The sequence below is a fragment of the Lynx canadensis genome, chromosome A1 (genome assembly GCF_007474595.2).
Source record: "Lynx canadensis isolate LIC74 chromosome A1, mLynCan4.pri.v2, whole genome shotgun sequence".
In the NCBI taxonomy this organism is placed as follows: Eukaryota; Metazoa; Chordata; class Mammalia; order Carnivora; family Felidae; genus Lynx; species Lynx canadensis.
In genome coordinates this window covers 148,043,098-148,061,583 of record NC_044303.2, presented here as the reverse complement: position 1 = coordinate 148,061,583, position 18,486 = coordinate 148,043,098, and positions in this window count along the sequence as shown.

Genomic DNA, 18,486 nt, shown 5'->3' with positions numbered 1-18,486 from the left:
TAACTCAGAACCATCCAGAGAGGACAACTGTAGTTCCATCTTAACTAAAATGATACAATACAAAGCTGGTATAGCCTAAAATATGGTCCATTTTCATGAGTGTGCCATGTGCACTTAAAAAGAGGCTATATTAAGGGTTCCTGGGTGCTTAGTTGGTTAAGGGTCCAACTCTTAATTTTGGCTCAGGCTGTGATCTCGTCTCTTTCTCCCTGTCCCTCTTCCTCTCCACCCCTTCCCCTGCTCATTCTCTATTTCTTTCTCTCTCCCTCTCAAAATAAATAAACATTTAAAAAAAATAGGTTATATTACAACGTGATGGAGCTAGAGAGTATAACGCTAAGTGAAATCAGTCAGAGAAAGACAACCACCATAAGAGTTTACTCATATGTGGAATTGAAGAAACAAAACAAACGAGCAAAGAAAATAAGACAAACCAAGAAAAAGAGTCTTAACTATAGAGACAAACTAATGGTTACTAGAAGGGAGGTTGGTGGGGGATGAGTGAAATACGGAAGGGGATTAAGAGTACGCTCATCATGATGAGCACCAAGTAATGTATAGAATTGTAGAATCACTATATTGTACACTTGAAATGAATATAACACTATTAACTGTACTGGAATTATTTTTTTTAATTAAATAAAATAATTTAATAATAGGCTATATTGTTTGTATTCATGATTAGTTATATAAGTCTCCTTTATTCATTATGTTGTAGTTTTTCTCTAAGATTATTGACTTGCTGAAACTTGAGAGAATGTATCATGTCAATCGATGTATTACTGTTTCTGCTGGCATGGTTTGTTTTCTGCTTTGAACAAAAGTTGCTGGTTGTTATTGGATATAAATATACCTGTATTGTAAATGTAGTCTTTAATGTTATAATGTATCCTTCTTTGGTTTTTTTAATGTTTATTTTTATATTTTGAGATAGAATAGGAATGCACATGAGCAGGGGAGGGACAGAGAGAGTGGGAGAGAGAGAAGGAATTCTCAAGTGGCTCTGTGCTGTCAGATCAAAGCCTAATCTGGGGCTTGATCTCAGAACTGTGAGATCATGACCTGAGCTGAAATCGAAAGTTGGATGTTTAAGTTAGTGAGCCACCCAGGCGCACCCCCTTGTTTCTTTTAATAGTTTTTGTCTGATTTCTGTCTTAACAGATATCAATTTCATCTTTCTCTTGGCATTTCCCTTGAATGTCTTTTTTTCATCTTTTAAATTTTTAATTCTTCCAAATATCTTTGAGATTCATATAAATGGCAGAATGTTGAATTAGCTTTGTTAACCAATCAGAAGTTGTTCTTAAAATTGTGTTGTGTTAGGTGAGTTAAGCCAACTTATATTGTTATATGTGGTCATTTATATCATATTGCTTTCTTTTCTTTGGTCTCCCCAGAATCTAAGTTGAAGTAATAGCCTTTTTATCCCAGTTAATACCTACATATATCCTCCCTTCTTCCTCCAATTCTAACAAATTTAGCATATGCACATTGGCAAAGTATACAGTATTGCTAGCCATAATTTAGTCTTAGGTAAACAGCTAAATATATATTTAATACCATCCCTTTTTAATGTCAGTGTATCCTGATTTTTTTTCTTTTTTTGGCTTATGTTTGTAGATGTTTCACTAAGGAATTATGGGAATGTCTGTATATTCTATTCAGTTTATCTGAAGCTTCCTCATTAAAAAGTTTCTTTCGACTAGATAAAAAGTATGGCTGACAATTTCTTGAATTATCATAAATGTTATTTCAATATCTTGTACTATGCTGAAAAATATGACAATTTGAAGTTCTTTCAGTTATAAATGACTTAATCTTTATACATGAATGCCTTAAGGATTTTTTTCATGTTTTTTCAAAATCTCATAGTTTGACAAGTTTGACTTGTCTTAAAATTCTTGGTTGATTTAGCAGTGCTCTCTGAGTATGTAGCCTCCAGTTATCTTTTAGGTCAGGAAGTTTTTCTGGAGTTCTACTTTTGTTATGTTTCATTGTTTGAGTGTTTTGTTCTTCAGGATTTCTGTCTGTATCTCTCTCGCTCTCTCTCCCCCCTCCCCCCACCCCGTATATGTATTTTTTCTATAAATATATGTAGTGTTTATATAATCTTTATCTTCTATATCTAAATTATATTGTTTTCATTTTTAAACTTTCGTAACTTCAATCTTTCTTCTTTCAATAACGTCCTTTTATTTACTGTTTTCTGTAATTTAGCTTTAATTTATGAAATGAATTTTTAATTTATTTTGACTACTCCTTTTACCAAATCTTTTCCTCTAATCTCTTTTCTGAATTGTGATGTTCTTTCATAGCATCTATCATTTTTTAAGTTTTTATTTTAATCACACTGTGCTTATCACAAGTGTACTCCTTAATCCCCATTACCATTTAACCCATTCCCCCAACCCCTCTCTCCTTTGGTAACCATCAGTTTATTCTCTATAGTTAAGAACCTGTTTCTCGGTTTCTCTCTTTTTCCCCCTTTGTTCATTGGTTGTGTTTCTTAAATTCCACATATGGATGAAATCATATCATATTTGTATCTGACTTATTTTGCTTGGCATTATACTCTCTACTTCCATCCATGTCATTGCAGTGACAAGATTGCATTCTTTTTTATGGCTGAGTAATATTTCATTGTATATATATATGCCACCTCTTTATCCATTAATCAATCAGTGGACACTTGGGCAGCTCCTGTATCTTGGCTATTGTAAATAACACTGCTATAAACATAGTTGTGTGTGTATCACTGTGAATTATTATTTTTATGTTCTATGGGTAAATGTGTGGTAGTATCATTGCAGGATTGTAGGGTAGTTACATTTTTAACTTTTTGAAGAACCTCCATGCCATACTGTTTTCCAGAGTGGATGTACCAGTTTGTATCCCCATCAGTAATGCAAAAGTGTTCCTTTTTCTCCACAACCTCACCAGCACCTATTGTTTATTATGTTGTTGATTTTAGCCATCATGACAGGTGTGAGGTGATGACTCCTTTAGTTTTAATTTGCATTTCCCTGGAGATGAGTGATGTTGAGCCTCTTGTCATATGATGGCCTCTCTCTATGTTGTCTTGGGAGAAAGACCTGTTCATGTCTTCTGCCCATTTTTTTATTTATTTGTTCCTTGGGTGTTGAGTTTTATAAGTTCTTTATATATTTTGCATACTCTTTATCAGATATGTCATTTGCAAATATCTTTTTCTATTCCAGAGGTTACCTTTTAGTTTCATTGATTTTTTTCTTTTCTGTGCAGAAAGTTTTAATTTTGATTAAATCCCAATAGTTTATTTTTGGTTTTATTTCCTTTGCCTTGATGGAAGTATCTAGGAAAAAAATGTTGCAGCTGATGTCAGAGAAATTAGTGCCTGTGCAATAGGCAAAATAAATTCTAGGATTTTTTTGGCTTCATGTCTCTCATCTTTAGGTCTTTAATCCATTTTTGACTTTATTTTTGTGTATGGTATAAGAAAGTGGCCCACTCTCATTCTTTTACATGTTGTTTTCCAGTTTTCCTAACATCATTTGTTGAAAAGACAATATTCTTTCCCATTGGATATTCTTTCCTGCTTTGTCAAAGATTAATTGACTATTTAGTTGCAGGTTCATTTATGGGTTTTTTATTTTGTTCCATGAATTTATGTGTCTATTTTTGTGCTAGTATTATATTGGTTTGATCACTACAGCTTTGTAATAGAACTTTGAAGTCCAGAATTGTAATGTCTCCAGCTTTGCTTTTCTTTTTTCAAGATTGCTTTGGCTATTCAGGGTCTTTAGTGGTTCCATACAAATGGTTTGTTCTAGCTCTGTGAAAAATGCTGTTGATATTTTGATAGGGATTGCATTGAATGTGGAGATTGCTTTGAGTACTAGGGTAGACATTATAACAATATTTGTTACTCCAATTCATGAGCATGGAATGTCTTTTCATTTCTTTGTGTCATCTTCAACTTCTTGCATCAGTATTTTATAGTTCTAAGTACAAGTATTTCACCTCTTTGGTTAGGTTTATTCCTAGATGTCTTATTATTTTTGGTACAATTTCAGTGGGATTGTTTTCTTAATTCTTTCTGCTGTTTCATTATTGTTGTATAGAAATGTAACAGATTTTTGTAGATTGATTTTGCATCCTGCCACTTTACTGAATTTATCAGTTATCGCCATCTTTTGGTGGAGTCTTTTAGATTTTCTATATATTGTATCATGTCATCTGCATACAGTGAAAGTTTATTTCTTCATTGCCAATTGTGTTTCTTTCTTTCATTTCTTGTCTGGTTGCTGTGACTGGGCCTTCTAGTACTATGTTGAATGAGAATAGTGAGAGTGGATATCCTTGTCTTGTTCCTGACCTTAGGGGAAAAGCTCTCAATTTTTCCCCACTGAGGATGCTGTTATCTGTGGGTTTTTCCTTTATTGCCTATATTATGTTGGTATATGTTCCCTTTCAACTTATTTTGTTGAGGGTTTTTATCACGAATGGATGTTGTTCTTTTTCAAATGGTTTCTCTGCGTCTATCAAAATGATCATATGGTTCTTAACCATTCTCGTATTGATGTGATGTGTCAGGTTAATTGATTTGTGAATATTGAACAACCCTTGCAACCCAAGAATAAATCCCGCTTGATCACGGTGGGTTATTTTCTTTAATGTGTTCTTGGATTTAGTTTGCTAATATTTTGTTGAGGACTGTTGTATCTATGTTCATCAGAGATGTTGGCCTGTAGTTCTCTTTTTTGTGGTGTCTTTACCTGGTTTTGGTATCAGAGTAATATGGGTCTTATAGAATGAAATGGGAAGTTTTCTTTCCTTTTCAATTTTTTTGAATAGTTTGAAAAGAATAGGCATTAACTCTTCTTCACATATTTGGTGGAATTTTCTGTGAAGCCATCATGTCTGTAGAGTTTTGTTTGTTGGGAGATTTTTTATTACTGATTTAATTTCTTTGCTGGTTTTCAGTCTGTTAAAGTTTACCATTTCTTCCTGTTTCATTTCTGGTAGTTAAAAAGTTTGTAAGAATTCATTCATTTTTTTTTCAGTTTTCTAATTTGTTGGCATAGAGTTTTTACAATATTCTCTTATAATTGTATTTTTTGTGGTGGTTATTTATGTGGGTCCCTTATCTCTCTCTCTCTCTCTCTCTCTCTTTCTCTCTCTTTAATTCTGGCTAGAGGTTTATCAATTTTATTTTTTAAGCCAGTTCCTGGTTTCATTGATCTGTTATTTCTTTTATTTGTATATCATTTATTTCTGCCATAATCTTTAATATTTCCTTCTGCTGGTCTTAGGTTTTGTGCATTGTTCTTTTTCTAGCTCCTTTAGGTGTAAGGTTAGGTTGTTGGAGATTTTTCTTGCTTCTTGATGTAGGCCTATATTGCTATAAACTTCCCTTTTAGAACCATTTTTTGGTGCTTCCCAAAGGTTTCGAACCATTGTGTTTTCATTTTCATTTGTTTCTATATGATTTTTAATTTCTTTACTCGATTTCCTGGTTGACCCATTCATCATTTAGTAGCATGTTATTTAACTTCCATGTATTTGTGGTCTTTACAGATTTTTTCTCATGATTGACTTATAGTTTCAGAGTGTTGTGATCAGAAAAGATGCACGTTATGACTTTGATCTCTTCTAATTTCTTGAGACTTGTTTTGTTGCCCAATATGTGATTTATTTAGATAATCTTCCATGTGCAGTTAAAAAGAATGTGTTCTCTGCTGTTTCAGGGTTGAATGTTTTGAATGTATCTGTTAAATCCATCTGGTCCAATATGTCATTCAAAACCATTGTTTCTTTGTTGTTTTTCTGTTTGGAGGATCTATCCATTGATGTATTTGAGGTGTTAAAGTCCCCTTCTATTATTGTATTATTATTGATGATTTCCTTTATGCTTTTATTAACTATTCTATGTATTTGAGTTCTTCCATGTTGGGTGCATAAATATTTACAATTGTTCTATCTTTTGGATTGTTGCCTTTATTATGATACAGTGTCATTAGTTGTCTCATGTTACAGTCTTTGTTTTAAAGTCTAGTTGGTCCAATATAAGCAATTTCTACTCTTTTGACATCCGTTGGCATGGTAGACGTTTCTCTATTCCCTCACTTTGAATCTGCAGGTGAAGTAAAGATGTCTAAAATGAGTCTCTTGTAGGCAGTATATAGATTAGTCGTGTGTGTGTGTGTGTGTGTGTGTTTATTCCATTCTGTCACCTTGTGTCCTAAGATTGAGCATTTAATCCATTTAGATTCAAAGTAATTATTGATAGATATATATTTTATTTCTTGTTTCGTGGTTGTTTCTGGAGATCATTTCTGATTATCTCTTGTCTTTCATAGTTTGCTGGGTTTTTTTCTTTAGTGATATATTTGGATTTTTTTCTCTATATTCTTTGAATACTTATTAGCAGTTTTGGACTTGTGATGACTGTTAAGTTTGTGTGTGACATCACCTGCATATAGCAGTCTATGTTAAGTTGATGGCCATTTAAATTTGAACCCATTCTTTACTCCTCTCTTCCCTACGTTCCAGGAATATGGTGTCATGTTCTACATACTTTTATGTTGTATGTTCCTTGACTGGTTTTTACAGAAATATTAATTTTTACTGCTTTTGTCCTTCCTACTTTAATAGTGTCAGTTTTCATCTTTCCTTTTCACTTACTCTTCCCTTTAATATTTCTTGCAGGGCAGGGTTAGTGGTCACAAACTCTTTTAGTTTTGTTTGTCTAATAAACGTTTTATCTCTCCTTATGTTATGAAGGATAGCCTTGCTGGGAAAAATATTGTTGGCTGCAGATTTTTCCCATTCACCCCTTTCAATGAATATATCATGCTACTTCTTTTTAGCTTGAAAAGTTTCTGCTGCAAAATCTGCTATAGCTTTATGGGGTTTCCTTTGTATTTAACTTTCTTCTTTTATCTTGTTGCTTTTAATATTTTTTCTTTATCAGTATATTTTGCCATTTTAATTCATATGTATTAGTGTGGGTCTGCTTTTGTTAATTTTGATGGGAGTTCTCTGCTTCCTGAATGTGAGTATCTGTTTTCTTCCCCACATGAGGGAATTTTTCAGCTACTATTTCTTCAAATAAATTTGCTGGCCCCTTTTCTCTCTCTTCTTCTTTTTTTTTTTTTTCAATATATGAAGTTTATTGTCAAATTGGTTTCCATACAACACCCACTGCTCATCCCAAAAGGTGCCCTCCTCAGTACCCATCACCCACCGTCCCCTCCCTCCCACCCCCCATCAACCCTCAGTTCTCAGTTTTTAAGAGTCTGTTATGCTTTGGCTCTCTTCCACTCTAACCTCTTTTGTTTTTTTCCTTCCCCTCCCCCATGGGTTTCTGTTAAGTTTCTCAGGATCCACATAAGAGTGAAACCATATGGTATCTGTCTTTCTCTGTATGGCTTATTTCACTTAGCATTACACTCTCCAGTTCCATCCACGTTGCTACAAAAGGCCATATTTCATTTTTTCTCATTGCCACATAGTATTCCATTGTGTATATAAACCACAATTTCTTTATCCATTCATCAGTTGATGGACATTTAGGCTCTTTCCATAATTTGGCTATTGTTGAGAGTGCTGCTATGAACATTGGGGTCCAAGTGCCCCTATGCATCAGTACTCCTGTATCCCTTGGATAAATTCCTAGCAGTGCTATTGCTGGGTCATAGGGTAGGTCTATTCTTAATTTTTTGAGGAACCTCCACACTGTTTTCCAGAGTGGCTGCACCAATTTGCATTCCCACCAACAGTGCAAGAGGGTTCCCGTTTCTCCATATCCTCACCAGCATCTATAGTCTCCTGATTTGTTCATTTTGGCCACTCTGACTGGCGTCAGATATCATCTCTCTCTTCGTCTTCTGGGACTCCTATAATATGAATGTTACTATGGTTGATGGGGTCACTGAGTTTCCTAAGTCTATTCCCATTTTGGATAATTCTTTTTTTCTGTCTTTTGTTCATCTTGATTACTCTCCCATACTCAGTCTTCTAGGCCATTAATCTGTTCCTCTTCTTCTTCCATCCTGCTGTTGATCCCATCAATCATATTTCTCACTTGACTTATTGATCACTTTATATCTGCTATGTTATTCCTTATCTCTGTGTTAATAGTCTCACTGATATTCTCCACTTTCTTTTCAAGTCCAGTTAGTATCTTAATAATCATTGCTTTAAATTCGCCATCAGGCATGTTACTTATATCTGTTTTGCTCACGTCTCTGGCTGTGGACTTGTCCTGTTCTGACATTTGGGACAAATTCCTCTGTATTCTCATTTTGTCTAAGTCTCTTTACCTGATTGTCTCTGTTAGGAAAATCAGCTATGTCTCTTCTTTTTGAGGGTAATGACTTTATAAGGAAGAGGTTTTATATATTTTTTAAATTTTTTAACATTTTTTTTTAATTTTTGAGAGACAAAGACAGCACGAGTTGGGGAGCAGAAGAAAGAGAGGGAGACACAGAATCTGAAACAGGCTCCAGGCTCTGAGCTATCAACACAGAACCCGAGACTGGGCTCAAACCCATGTACTGTGAGATCATGACCTGAGCCAAAATCAGACCCTTAACCAACTGAGCCACCCAGGTGCTCCTAAACAAGAGGTTTTATGATGCCCTGTCAAGTAATGTCCCCTGTTTCCCAGGGCCTGGTGTTTCCAGGAGTGTCTCCAATGTGTGTGTCTCCCGAGAGATGTGTGCACTCTGCTGTTGTGTCATGTTAATGCCAGTCATGTACAGGGTCTCTCTTTGCCTAATGTGGGCACTGATAGGTCCCTGGCCTGAATGTGGCATGTTTTCACTGGTGTGCTCTGACCTGCTTGTAAAATGAGAACTGTTGTCACTCCTTCCAATGAAACTGAGGCTTTCTGAAACTCCTGGGTCAGGAGACACAGGATTGGCAGGTTTTGAGGCCAGTTTTGTCAGGAGACCCACAGCACTGGGACTGAGGCAAAGATGACTGGGAATGGTGGTTTTTCCAGAGTTCCAGAGAGTGGAGTTTGGTATAAGCCAGTAAGGTAGTGAGTGTTGACACTGCACTGTTTCCCACAGGTGGCCTTGTGTGGTGTTTTTGTTTTTGTTTTTTGTTTTGTTTTGTTTTTTGGTGGATTGAAAGTTTATTTAACACCAGCGGGCTCAGAGGAGACTCTTTCTCCAAATATCTGAGCTCCGAATGCAAGTGGGAGGGGTAATTTATAGTTGTCAGCCTCCATATTTGGCAGGAGGGCTCGTGTGGGCGCCTGGCAAACAGGGCAAGAACTCAGAAGAGGGGTTTCGAAGCCAGAGACCAGAGCTTGTTTTAGTCCCATCATCCATTTATGGTGTAAAACTTTATTCATTTTCCCAACATTCCCCCCTTTGATGCCTTTTTAAAAATCTTTTGTTAGGCATCACTTTTTAGTTCTAGGGTTGGTCCCCTGGGAGGGTTAAGATACGTGCTACAATTTGGGGAGCAACAGTGTTTTCAGTAAAACGGACCAGGGTATTTAATACACAGGGGCTGATGGTCACAAGTAAAATTAGGTAAAGGAGGGGCCCTACCAGGGCAGGAAACCAGGATACCCAATCCATGAGATCCCATCCTTTCCATTGTTTGATATTTTCCTGTTGTCTACGTTGAATTCTTTCCTTGAGTTCCTTAACCTTAGTCCTGACTATTCCTGATTGGTTTACAAAATAGCAACATTCTTCCCCCAGAAAGCTATAAGTCCCTCCTTTTTCTGAAGTGAGTAGGTCAAGGGCTCGCCTAATTTGGAGAGGTGGCCTTGTGTTTATGCTGAAGGACAGGAGAGGGATATGGCACCTACCATTTCTTGTATTTCTAGAATGATATCTCTGTGAACACTGCTTCTCTGGGACATGATCTAAGATAAGCAACTAAACCTCCCCCCTGTATGCCCCAGGCACTGTTCAGATCACTGGTTGCACTGGTAGGTCTGTGGGCTATTTGCACTGCATTCTCTCCAAAAGCAGCCCCAGTGACTCCCAGGCTCTATCTGATCTAAGTCTCCATTGACCTTTAAAACTCCAGGCTTCAAGCCCCACTGGTTGCAGGAGTTGACAAAGTACAGTCCCTCTCATTTCTGTAGCCAACTGCTATGGAAATTTGTTTTCTCCATGCAATCCCTTTGTGCTACTCTCTCTTACCCTTCTGTGCAAACACAGCTCCCTCCCCAGCACAGAAGCCATGATCTGTTTCTCTCCCAAGCCTCACGTCTGCACTCCCTCTCTTCCATATGGCCTCCTTTCTACCTTTAGTTGTGGAGTTTGTTCTCCCTGTCTTCCGGTCAATTTCTAGGGTATTAATGGTGATTTCATAGTTATCTAGTTGTATTTGTGAGGCTGGGTGAGCCTAGGGTCCTCTTGCTCCGCTGCTCTCTTCCTTCCTCTTAGCCTCTGTCATTTTTTCATCAGTTTGAAACGCTAGGTTATGGTTTTCATCTCTTCTGTGAGCAGATAAGATGAGCAGATGAGTAGATCTGTCCAGTGGATTTGGATTGTTCATTGAAATGTTATCTTCTTTGTTCTCTTACTTTCTCGTCATCAATTCTATATGTAGTTTGAAACTTTTCTGTTGCTTATTTGTTACGTGAAATTAATTTTTCTATACATTCAAGGTATTTGAGTGGCTCAGAAGAACCTTGCATTTTATAGGGGGAGAAATAAAATTAAATGCAGTGCACAGTCTTTTATAGGATCCAGAGACAGAAAAATGATATTTGTTGAGAAATTAGTGATATCTGAGCAGGGTCTTTAGTTCATTTAATATTATTAATATTGTGTTCTTAATAGTTGTATTATAGTTATGTAAGTTGTGAAAATAGTTTAAAGAGGCTTAAAAATATAAATGAACTCTGAAATACTGTGTCAACTTTTTTTCATTTTAATATTTTTTAGTTGCGATATAACTGACATACATTGTATTAGTTTTGGATTACAACATGATTTAATATTTGTGTATATTGCAAAATTATTATCACAGTAAGTTCATTTAATATCTATTATCACACATAATTAGAAATTTTTGCATGTGTGTGATAAGATCTTTTAAAATATGTTGTCTTAGCAACTTTGAAATAAACAATATAGTATTGTTAACTATGCTTCTCATGGTATATTGTGTTCTCAGGACTTATTTATCTTATAAGTGGTAACTCGTACCGTTTGAATAATTTCATCTACTCTGTCTGCCACATCTCCCCAAACCCTGTTTCTGACAACCATCAATCTGTTCTCTGTATCTATGAATTCTGTTTTGTTTCATTAAGAGTCCATATGTAAGTGATTTCCTGCAATATTTCTCTTTCTCTGACTTCTTTCATTAAGCATGGTGCCCCGCCAAAGTTCATCCATGCTGTTGCAGGATCTCAAGATATCCTTCCATTTTATGTCTCAATAATACTCCACTGTATGTATACACCACATGTTATTTATCCATCTATCCTTTGATGGACACTTACATTGTTTCCATTTCTTGACTATTGTCAACAAGCTGCAACATACATGGGAATACGATTATCTCTTAAGATAGCAATTCCAGGGGCGCCTGGGTGGCGCAGTCGGTTAGGCGTCCGACTTCAGCCAGGTCACGATCTCGCAGTCCGGGAGTTCGAGCCCCGCGTCAGGCTCTGGGCTGATGGCTCAGAGCCTGGAGCCTGCTTCCATTCTGTGTCTCCCCCTCTCTCTGCCCCTCCCCCGTTCATGCTCTGTCTCTCTCTGTCTCAAAAATAAATAAAAAAAAAAAAAAAAAAAACGTTAAAAAAAAAAAAAAAAGATAGCAATTCCATATCTCTGGGGTAAATACCTAGAAATAGAATTGCTCCATCATGTGACCATTCTATTTTTAATTTTTTGAGGAACTTCCATACTGCTTTCCACAGTGGCTGCATCAATTTATATTCTTACCAACAGTGCACAAGGGTTTCTTTTTTACCACAATCTCACTATTTGTTAGTTATTATATTTTTCAATAACAGTCATTCTAACTGGTGACAGATAACATCTCATTGTGGTTTTGATTTCCATTTCCCTGATAATTAGTGACACTGAGCATCTTTTCAGGTACCTGTTGGCCATTAAATCTGGAAAAATGTTTATTCAGTTCCTCTGCACATTTTTATTGGATTTTTTTTTCTTTTGAATTGTCTGAGTTCTTTATATATTTTGGATTTAACCCAATATTAAATATATGATTTGAAATATTTTCTCCTATTTACTGCATTGATTTTTCACTTTTTTAATCGTTTCCTTTGTCACACAAAATTTTTTTTTATTTGATACAGTTTTACTTGTTTATTTTTGCTTTTGTGGTGTTTTGTGTCAAATCCAAAAACAAATTGCCAAGATCAGTGTCAAGAAGATTTGTGTATGTTTTCTACTGGGGTTTTATGATTTCACATCTTACATTCATATTTTTAATCCATTTTGAATTTATTTTTGTGTATGGTATAAGACAGGGATCCAGTTTCATTCCTTTGCATGTGACCATCTAGTTTTCTGAGCTCCATTTATTGAAGAGATTATTCTTTCCTCATTGTATATTTTTGACTCCTTTGTCATAAATGAATTGACTATTTAGGCATAGGCCTACTCCTGGGCTCGCTCCTCTGTTGTATTTATCTGTTTATCTGTTTTTGTGCCAATGGCATACAGTTTTGATTACCATAACTTTGTAATATAGTTTGTAATTAAGAAATACAATGCCTGTAGCTTTGCTCATCTTTGTCAGATTTCCCTCAGCTCTTCAGGGTCTTTTGTATTTCCATGCAATCTTAGGATTCTTCTATTACTGTGAAAGAAGAAGGAATTTTGTTTGGGATTGTATTGAATCTGTATGTTGCTTTGAATATTATGAACATTTCAACAGCATTAATTCTTCCCATCTAAGATCTCTGAACATTTTTCCATTTATTTGTGTCATCTTCCTTTTCTTCCTTTGATGTCTTAGAGTTTGCAGTGTTCAAGTCTTTCACCTCCTTGGATAAATTTATCCCTAGGGATTTTATTCATAGCAACTTTCCTGTAAGTCTAAAATCCTTTCATAATAAATAGTGAAAGTAAATAAAATCTCCACAGTAATCCTGATGTTGCCTGGTTAATACTGGTACAGAGTAGATGCGTTAGGTACTCTTCTATAATGATTCTCAATGATCCTTGCCTTCTCATATTTACACCTTTGTGGAGTCCCCTCCCCTGAGTGTATGCTATTTCCAGTGGTTTGTTTTTAATATATATAATATGGCAAAAGTGATGTGATTTCACCCAATATTCAATTATAGAAGACTTTGATTTTCATCTTTCTGGTATTTTTCCATTCTCACATGGTTGCTGTGATGGAGAGGACCACTAGAAGGGAAATAAGGGTGGTCTTTGGCCAACAGCCAGAAAACAGGATTTCATTCAACAGCCTATAAAGAACAAAATCCTGCCAACAGACACTGAGTGAGCTTGGAAGGGGACCTGATCCTTTTGAACCTTGAAATGAATGCAGCCTCCTGAGACCATGAATCAGAGAGGTCATGCCTGATTCCAGACCCACAGAAAGTGTGAAATCATAAATGGGTGTGTTTTAAAGTGCTTGATTTTGGTGTATTTTTTTCCCACAGCAACATATAATTAGATACAGTTAGGAAAAAAAGAAACAAGATAGAAATCTGAAAGCCAGAACTTGAATGTCAACTATTTACAATGGAAGGATGAAAATCAATAGAAGACTTGGGAAAAAAGCGGCATTACCATGGGTGACATTTCAGAAGTATGGAAGGAAAGGAGGCAAAGTTCTAATCTCTCCCCATACCCAAAGCTTAAAACTGATTCAACCAGACTTGAAAGAAATCACTATATATGATGTATACTTTAATACTTAAAAAATCATTTTTGAGTCATATTTAGAGTCTGAGTCATGCTCTGTTTTTACTTAAATGTTTGGGGGGTCACACATGCTTGGATTTTGAATACTAGTTTTGTGGTATGCACTTTGTAAATATGATTACAAAAATAAGCTGAAGAAGATGGGGAGAAAAAGAAAGTCGTTTTTCGTCTTATGCATTATGCTTCTTAAATTCAGTTCCCTTAATTTTAACAATTGCGTTGATTGTCTTTTTTCAATTTTGGACTTTGTCTAATATGTCTGTATTGTTAGGATTCTTCTCCTTTTATCTCAGAAAAACAAATCACCTCTTCCAGGTTAATTAAGTTTCTGCCTTAATATGTAGACTCTGTATATACTGTTACTAATTTTAGTTTTTTTTTTTTTTTCAACGTTTATTTATTTTTGGGACAGAGAGAGACAGAGCATGAATGGGGGAGGGGCAGAGAGAGAGGGAGACAGAATTGGAAACAGGCTCCAGGCTCTGAGCCATCAGCCCAGAGCCTGACGCGGGGCTCGAACTCATGGACCGTGAGATCGTGACCTGGCTGAAGTCGGACGCTTAACCGACTGCGCCACCCAGGCGCCCCTACTGTTACTAATTTTAATTAAATAATGAATAAGCATAGCCATGATCATGGGAAAAAAAAAAACCCTCAAAACGCTATCAGTAAAAATACCATACTTAGAAAAATAATCTGGAACAGTTTTTCACTTTCCCATGTAACATTAAACTTTGCTTATCACCAATTTTTCTCTATTTGTGCCCAACATATAATCCTAAACTGGGCTAACAATTTATATATCTATATGTCTATATCTACATATCTCTATATCTAGATATAGATATATAAACACACACACATATATATATATATGTCTTTGTTTGTATATGTGTGTATATGTCTGTGTGTGTATATATGTGTGTGTGTGTACATGTACATAAACATACATTTACAAACACATACACACACGCTCTTGGATACTAGGGAAATGATGGAAGATACCTGGCTCTTTTGGAGTAAAACTCTCACCAGTTTAGAAAGTCTCATTGAGGATAGGCATTTACAGGGTGGATATACAAAAGATAGTACACTTTACTCACCTCTTACTATAATCCTTCTTGTATCTTTTTACCCAAACCATAAATTCACCTCTTATAGGCACTCTACCCAGCATCAAATGTAACTCTCAAGGATGTTTAATGTTGTGCAGGTTTGTGTCATTCAATAATAAAATATACTTTTAAATTGAGCTACTGCAAAGAATATTTCATGCTTTTAGAACATTCATTTAAAAAATTAAGCTTCTAAAATTGAATCTGTAATCATTGTATTTTTTGGATAAGAAGTCACACTTCTTCAATTGCTGTGTGCTCTTTTCCTGTACTATTTAATTATCCATTGAAAACCAAAAAAAGTTACTATTATTTACTCATCCAAATTTAGCAAAAACTTCATGTTTGTTCATATTTTCTCATCTGTTTTTTATTCTTTTGTACTTTGCCACACATTGTTTTTATTTCTAGGAAAAGCCTCCACTATTTCATTATCCTTTGTTTCAAGAGGACGTCACAGCACAAAATGGTCCAATCTTTAAGCCACAGCTAAGTAAATAGGTGTAGGGAGATGATCCATGCTGGTAAAGGGGATACATTTCTCATGAATTTGAACTTGAGACTCAGAAAATCAAGTTAATTCTGGATGGCAGTGTGAAAGGCAGTAATAAGTGCAGCCTCCTGAATCAGACTTGACTGAGTTTGGTTCTTTTCTTTATCACATAATTGATGTCTGTTTCCACATATGTAAATCAGTAATAATAAAAGTATTTATCTCTTGGGGTTCCTGTGATGATTACATAGGGTAAAATATCTGTAGAGTACCTGGAAGTTATTACACTCTATAACTGATGGTTGTTACTGTTACTTTTGTTTTGTTGTTGCTTAAGAATACTATAGACCAAAAATTAGAGCAAGTGTACCTTCATTTACAGAAAATAAGAAATAACTAAATTGATGGTATTGGAGTCCTTGTCTTCTGTTGTCTTCGATGTCTAGTAAATTCCTCTGTTGGTGTCCCATGAGCCACTCTGCTAGTCTCATAATAAGACTTTTTTGTGTGCTTAAGATTATTTTAAATATATCTTTTCAAGCAGAAGAGACATACCTAAAATGAGAAACTTAACATATACCCACAATAATATCTACATTATTCTTTTTTTAAGTTTGTTTATTTTGAGAGAGAGAGAGGGCACAAGTGGGGGAGAGGCATAGAGAGGGAGAGAGGGAAAGAGAGAATCCCAAGCAGGCTCTGTGCTGTCAGTGCAGAGCCGGATGTGGGGCTTCAACTCACAAACTGAGATCATGACCTGAGCTGAAACCAAGAGTTAGACACTTAACCATCTGAGCCACCCAGGCATCCCATCAATTCATTTTTTTTTTAATCCATCAACTAGCCTGTGATTTCTTAAAACATTTTATTATATTTAAGGAAGACAAAACTATGAGACTATAAGTTACATTTGTTCATGGCATTATTTGCTTTCCCTTAGATAATAAATATGCTCTTTGTATTTAGATAATAGAATGACTTATCATTCTATTAACATTGAAATTTTATTGACCCTGTCTCAGTGGATCAGCTAATGAATGGACACTTGTGATGGTGAGAAATTATGTCACAGTGCACATGATTTTGATAAACACATCATTTTAAACCTTTACTGTCTTTCCTTTGTTCTAGTTATAGTTGTAAGATGAGTATGAATATAAGTAGGAATTATGTCACGAAACAAAACAGACTGATTTAATTTTTTTACATTTTTATGTTTTGATTTTTTAAAATTTATTTTTAAATGTTTATTAATTTAGAAAGAGAAAGAGCATGAACTGGGGAGTGGCAGGGAGAGAGAGAGAGAATCTCACGCAGACTCCACACTGTCAGTACAGAGCCCCACACAGGGCTCGATCTCACAAACTGTGAGATCAGGACCTGAGCCAACACCAAGAGGCAGATGCTCAACCAACTTAGTCACCCAGGTGCCCCCAAGTTTCTACATTTTTAATCAGTGGTTTTCAACCAGTATTATTTTATTCATTTTTTTAAATAGACACCTAAAAATGAAAAATATCTTTATTTTCTCACAAAAAAGGGGGATGCTAGAACATATTGAGACGCTAAAACAATAGAATAGTATAGAATGACTTATGTGATGCTATATAGAGACATTTGTGAAATTTCTTTCAAAATATGTTAATAGTAAAAAATAAACTCTTGTTTCTAAATGACTCATGCATGTAAGAAACCTGTAGATAATATTCTTGGTGTATATATCATGTAGATACACATGTGTGACAGTATGTGTGATTATATTCCTCCAGAAGCTGATCCTGAGAAAAGAATTTGAGTATATGTGGTAAATTTAAGGATGCGTTACTTTTTTTTAATATAATTTATGGTCAAACTGGCTTACATACAACACCCAGTACTCATCCCAACAAGTGCCCTCCTCGATGCCCATTGCCCATTTTCCCCTCTCCCCCACAAACCCCCATCCACCCTCAGTTTGTTATCTGTATTTAAGAGTCTCTTGTGGTTTGCCTGCCTCCCTCTCTTTGTTTGCAACTATTTTTTTTTTCCCCTTCCCTTCCCACATGGTCTTCTGTTAAGTGAAATAAGTCAGTCAGAGAAGAACAGGTATCATATGCCTTCACTCATATGTGGATCCTGAGAAACTTAACAGTACTCTTTAAAATAAAACTCTGAGATTGTCAAGAAGCTAAGACCCTTCAGATGTTCCCTTTCTGGAAACTTGCTGTCCTTTCAGAGTTTTGCTCTTAAAGCAAGATTCAGTGCAATTACAAAGAAACCCAGATATGTATATACCAGTGTCTCCTTGGATATTCTTTGGCCCCGGAGATTCTTTGGTGGAGGCATAGTAACATGGGAATGAAAGTGGGACCTGCTCCAAGGGATGCATTACTTATCTGTTAGTGATAAATTACCTAAAACCATACCATCTTAAAACACACATTATCTCACACAGATTCTGGGAGTTGGGAGTATAGAAATGGCTTAATTGGGAAATTCTGATTCAGGATCTCTCCTGAGGTTGCAGTCAGGATGTCGGCCCATCATCTGATGACTTAACCAGGGGGTTCTGCTTCCAACAGGGCTCACATACATAGTTATTGGCAGGAGGCCTTAGTTTCTTGCTGGCTGTTACCTGAACATACCATCACTTCTGCTATATTCTCTTTATTAGACTTGTGTGATTAATTTCAGCTCACACTCAAGGGGTGAGGGATTAGGTTCCACATCTTGCAAGATGTTTCAAAACCTGCATGAATTATTTTAAAACCACCATGTTAATTTAATCTCAAGAAGGAATGATAGATGAATAAAAATATAAAACATGGAATGGAAAATATTCAAAACAGGGTATGCTAATGTGCAGATTAATAATTAATGTGTGCAACTGGGCTCAATTCCTACTGGGAACCTCTAGGTGATGATGTGGAACATGCCTGTGTTATTTTGAGTGCTCTGAGAAGCAGATACCAAACTGAAATTAGATGAGTAATAAATGCGTTGGGGAAATTCCTGTGAAGGATTA